Raw genomic sequence first — 6,000 nt, 5'->3', positions numbered from 1 at the left:
GATCCTGTTATTTTGATTAATCATTGCAATAATAATACTCGTAATGATAGGTAAGAAAGTTTTCAGAGGATCATGATCCCGGATGTTTTTACAAATTAAATTGCAATGTAAATTCACATTCATGTGGTATAGTGTGATAAGTGATCAATAAAATATTTTAAGCATAAAATTGCATTACTTAAGGGTAAACTTCTGTGAGAGTAAAATGAAATAGAAATACAAGTTCAAGGAGAAAAGGGAGTAATGCAAAATTTCTTATAGTTAACAAAGTGATTTTACTTTTTTTACATATAAAATAAAACGAATGACAGTGGGTATCAAGTTGCTATTGTATTTAAATTCCATTGGAAGGCATCTAAATCTGTGATACAACACTTAAAGTGTCAATTTCCTTTCCACTTTGTATGCCTTTTATCTAGTTTTCTTGCCTAATGACCCTGTCTAGAACCTCCAGTACAAGACTAAATAGAAGTGGTGAGAGTGGACAACTTTGTCTTGTTCCTGATCTTAGGGAAAGTTTTCAGTCTTTCACCGTTAAATATGATGACAGTCTCCTATTTCAAGTTTCTTGAGTGTTTTGCAAGGGGGTACTTTCAGAAAGTTATTTTAATGAGTAAGGGAGCAAAATGAAAGCTCTGGCTCAGGTTCCGTAGGGGCTCCAACCCTGCTGTACCTACAGCACCAAGCACAGTGCCTGCACGTAGATGGGGCCCAGTAAGCATTTGTGGAGCCAACTGTCTCACACTTTCCCCCTTGCAATTTATACTCCACGGATACTATGCTTTTTATGGTTCTCCCACATACCTTGCTGTCTTTTCTGGCTGGAGTTTTTTTCCCTCCCTTCTATTCCCAACTGACACCTATTCAATGCTTTCCAATGCTGCTCAGGTGTCATCTCACTCAAGAGTTGCCCCTCTCCTTACCCCTTCTCAAATTGAGCTGAATGGGCCTCTTTGTTTGTGGTCCTTTGGCACTTTGTACATCTACTGTATTTATAATCCCCCAATAAACTAGACAGGTGATATGGTGTGTGGTTAAGAGTAGGAATTTGAGAGCCTGGCTGCCCAGATTCAAAACACTGACTCCTCCTAGTTTGTGTCACTTTGGTTGTGCCTCAGCTTCCTCATCTGTCCAGCAGAGATGATAATAATAGTACCTACTTCACAGGGTTGTTTGAGAGTTGAGGGACAACAGTATTTAGTAAATAGTCATTACTGTTAGCTATTAAGTCCTATAGGGCAAGGCCTATATTTTCTTCTTCTCTGCTCACAGCCCTTAGTCTAATGCCTGGGCTGCAGTGGGTACTCGACAAATGTCTGTTGTGAGTGTGAGCCTGGTGGAAAGTATCTGAAAGAAGGAAAAGAAAAATGGGTTTGACACTGCACATCAGGTAGAAATTGGAACTCAAATGTTGCCCATTTTTATGTTATTTCCTAAGCTGTCTTCACTCTGGCCCTGAGATTGCCAAACTGGAGAAATTGATCCTGTGGCCAGAGAAACCTCAAAGAATGTACATAGGTCACAGGAGCTATTCTGTGCCTGCCTGCTAATGAATGTCAACAAATATGTGTGTGGCAGATTTTAGTCAAAATTTGTTTTCTTTATAGCCGGGGAATGAGGAAGTGGGGCAGACAAACCCTCATCACATTAAACTTTGGTAGCTATCATTACCAAGAATAAGGAACTAAGAGTCGAACACGATCAGCATAGGTCAGTTTTGCAACACCCTGCTGCCTCCCCAGAGCACCTCCAGGAAGCAGAGCAAGGGCTCCACCTGCCTCCACCACCACCAGTCTCGGTAACCTCCTCATTGCCAATCTCCTCCACTCCTCTAGCCTTCATGCTGTGGCCAGAGCATCCAAAAGGACAAGGAGTTGAGACCTCAAAGAACTTTCATAGTTTCCCAAGTCAAGGCTTTTATTCTTATATCTCATCCACCTACTTCCCTCAACCCTTCATCCCGGCACAATTTCCTTGTGAAGTTCAAACTTTTATATAACAAAGTCAGAAAAGGGGTTATCTCCAAGTAACTTCTGTTCCCAAGCCTCTCTAGGGATCAGAAGCCCAAGAGGCTGACTTACTTGCTTGGAAAGTGCTAGCTGCTCTGGGTGTATCCTATAGACTGCCCAGACAGGCTGTGCTGGATATTCTGTTGGCCCCTCCAGAAGCACCCTCCACCCTTCTCCACCCGGATCTGTGGAGGCTGGCTTGCATGGACTGCATCACCTAGGCAACCCTGCCTTCTAATTTCCAGTTGGGTTTTGTCAATGGGAGGCACAAGCCTGAGACGATGATTGGAGAAAGAAGTTGGGCATTTACTTCTCTGTGGGTCCATGGTTATATCCCTTTATGAAGGGGAACAGCAGCTGTTAGGCAGCTCTTTCTACAGCTCTGTTATGGGTTGAATTGTTATCTCCTTCTCCGAAAAAAGATATATTGGGGTCCTAACCCCCAGTACCTCAGATGGTGAGCTTACTTGAAGATAGGGACTTTACAGAGGTAATCAAGTTAAAATGAGGTCATTAGGAGGAGACCTAATCATGAAATACGGCTGATGTCCTCATGAAAAGAGGAAATTTGGACACAGATTGAGACATACATAGAGGGAAGATGATATGAAGAGCCATGGAGAAGACAGTCACCTACAAGCCAAGGAAAGAGAACAAAGCCTTCCCTCACAGTCCTCAGAAGGAGTCAACCCTGCTGACACCTTGATTTCAGACTTCTAGCCTCCAGAGCTGTGAGACAATACATTTTTGTTGTTTAAGCCACCCAGTTTGTGGTACTTTGTTAAGGCAACCCTAGCAGACTAATAAAGGTTCTCATTGGGTTCTGGTAACACCTCCACCCCTTGTCCCTTCAGGCCTAGGGTGGTAAAGATGCTGGCTATTGCTAGTCCCAGGATGCTTCCCCATCCCTAGTTGGTTTCCCTTAACCCTGTCCACCCCTCAATCCCTTTGTTCAATTATTTTCAATTATTCTGTTGAATGTGCCTTCTGTTTCCTGATACAGAAGTCTAAATAGAATTATGTTTTCCCAATATACTTCACAAAACTATCAGAAAGGCAAGATAAAATTATACTGGGGCACTCTAATTATGTAGACATCTACTGGGAATCTTATTCAAGATAAAGCATCTGATATATTTTCACTTTCTTCTGTTGTCCATTTTATTTCACAGGACATAGGAGAAGCCATAAGGGGAAGTGACACTTTGGATTTAACTCAGATCAAAACTTTGGACAAAGTGTGAGAATTCATGGTAGTCAAGGCTGGGAATGTTGGATGTGATCAAACATGTATCCTACACTTTAGGTGCTCATATTTCAAAAATTTCAAAGAAGCATTAGGGAAGATCCCAGGGCACTCTTAAAAAGCAGCTCAAGAGGAATGGGATTTCTGCAGAAATCAAATTCTGACACTGCTTATGAGCAGTAAAAAACACAATGGCTCATGTCTTCTGAATACTTCTACTTTTACAAGCACTTGCAGCAGTCATGGGAGAAGGGGTATCCATTTAACTGAGAAAGAATACCAAAGAATGGCCACCACTTTTAAGAACAATTTCTGGAAGGGTAAAATCCAGAATAGAAGAAGTCCTGTGAGATTGTAGGGGAGTGGGGAGAGGTGAAGTGGTTTTTTCTTTAAGAAATACATATATACTTCTTAATATATTAAATTTTTTATATATTATACTTTTATATATAACATATATAAATATTTTTATATTATTTATATATGCTCATTTATTCAATACTAATCTTCTAATAGAGGTGAAGTGATTTTTAAAGCTACATTTAAAGCAACAAGCACAAAAAAGATACAGGCTTTAGAATAGTGGGAAAAATCCAAAGTAGCTTATAGGAACAATTATAGAGGTTTTTAGAAAAAGTGTAAAGAAATTGAAGCATGCTGGGAAGATGGGGGAAAATAGATGAAACAAAAAAGGAAAAATGGTCAATTCTGGGAACTCAGTCCAGTGACCTCGACACTGAATCTGGAAAAATTCTCAAATGAATTATTAAACAGATGGCTGGTAAGCACTTAGAGAAGCAACAGTCACTCAGAGTCAAAATACGTATGACTGATTCATGCCAAGCTAAACATATTTTCTTTTTGATGGATCTGCACCAACCCACTTGGGTTTCGGCTTAACAATCCTGTTGTTCCTCTCTGTTTTCTCTCTTTCATCCAGATCCAGACCTTTCTCATAAACTGCACATGATTTATTCTTTGATCACACAAACATCTGAGCACCTAGTAAGTGCTGGACACTGTGCTAGGCACTGAGGATACAGCAAGGAAAGCCCAAACAGGGTCCCTACCCTCATAGAGTTTACTTTCTGGTGGAGAGTAATTTCCTGATTCTGGGACTTTCCTCAGCCACCAGCTCGCTCCTGTCTTTTCTAAACTACATGTAGTTTTCCTGAGCTGGCAGAATCCTCAGACTCCAGGGCTTCACTCTCTGCCCCAACTTTCCTTTTGTTTTCAAGTATAGTTGGGAGGAAACTGGGTTGCAGTTTTCTTTGGCCAACAGGTGCTGTCCTCTTTTGCAATATGCCCAGAAATGCTATCATTCAGGTTCCATGCAACAGATATTAATTATCTGTATTTCAAAGTTGGCAAACCTACGCTTCCAGCCTCATGTTCCACTTCATCCCTTCAGTCATTACCATCCCCAGTCCCCGCCTATAAGTTTCCAAGTCTGTGCCTTTTTGCTCAATTGATTTTCTTATTCAGGAATGCCTGTCATGTCCTTCTCCACCTATGGAAATCATACACATTTCCTAGACCCAGCCTAAAAGCTGCCTCCTCCCTGGCTGGACTACGCTGCTCAGTAAAATCCTGCCCGAGCCCCCATGCTCGACTTGTGTGGCACTCTTGCACTTTCAGCTTCCTTTCTCAACTAATTACTTGTCTGTCTTCCCCACTAGAGCCTAACTTCTTTAAGGGCACGGGTCTACAGAGGTTCCACCCTGTCCAGCTGCAGAACTTTACAACACGGGTAGGCAAACTAAGGCTTGAGCCAAGGGTGGTTTAAATAGTGGGAAAAAGATCAGCAGAATATTTCCTGATCCATGAACATTACATGAAATTCAAATTGCAGGGACCATAAATAAAGCTTTTTTGAAACACTGACAGCCCCTATTTTCTATGACTGCTTTTGAGCTCCAGTGTCAGGGCTGAATAGTTAAGAGAGCTTATGGCCCACAAGCCTTAATGTCTACTGTATGGCCCTTTAGAGAAAAACTCTGCCAACCCTGCTTTACAACACTGATTTGATGATTGAATCATTGTGTCTGAACACCAAGTTCTGAGTACATGTCCCCTCCAAATTTTTGTTTTCTTTGTGTAGTGGAAGTAGTACCTATCTTGCCTTTACAGTGTCAAGAACATCAAATGAGACAATGCACTCAGAAATGTATAAAAACATTCTATAAATAAAGACAACTGAAAAAAAAATAAAGACAACTGTGTTTATCATGTACTACAAAGATGATTAAGTGGTAAAATAAGAAAACATGATTAGTTTTTATTCTCCCCCTTCCTTCCTTTATAGCCTTCATTTGAATTTGAAATTTTAAGAGAAAACTCACTTTTAGTTTTTACTTTTTTAAGCAATGATAAGGTCACTGGTTCCTTCCTTCCAGTCTTTCTTTTGTGTTGCTCCCACTTCTTTTCTTTCTCACTTGTAATCCTCCCCCATCTCCACTTTATATATAGTATCTCATTTGGCCCTCAATAACTCAGTGAAGGAACTGGACCACAACTGACTCTCCCATTTTACAGACCAGGAAACTGAGGCAGATTACAGTTGGCTGCGGAGCTCTGATTCATCAAGCAGGGAACCTTCAATGCCACGCTCTTCGTTATTCCTCATGGGTAACCGCCCGGCAAACAGAACAAAGATGACCCTGCCAGGCTTCCAACCTTGGTTCTCAAACACCCCTTCAATTTTCACACTCGAACATTTCCCCCTACTCCCGCATTCTTTACTGC

The sequence above is a fragment of the Camelus dromedarius genome, chromosome 19 (genome assembly GCF_036321535.1).
Source record: "Camelus dromedarius isolate mCamDro1 chromosome 19, mCamDro1.pat, whole genome shotgun sequence".
Taxonomy (NCBI): Eukaryota; Metazoa; Chordata; class Mammalia; order Artiodactyla; family Camelidae; genus Camelus; species Camelus dromedarius.
Note: the sequence above shows the minus strand (reverse complement) of the source record.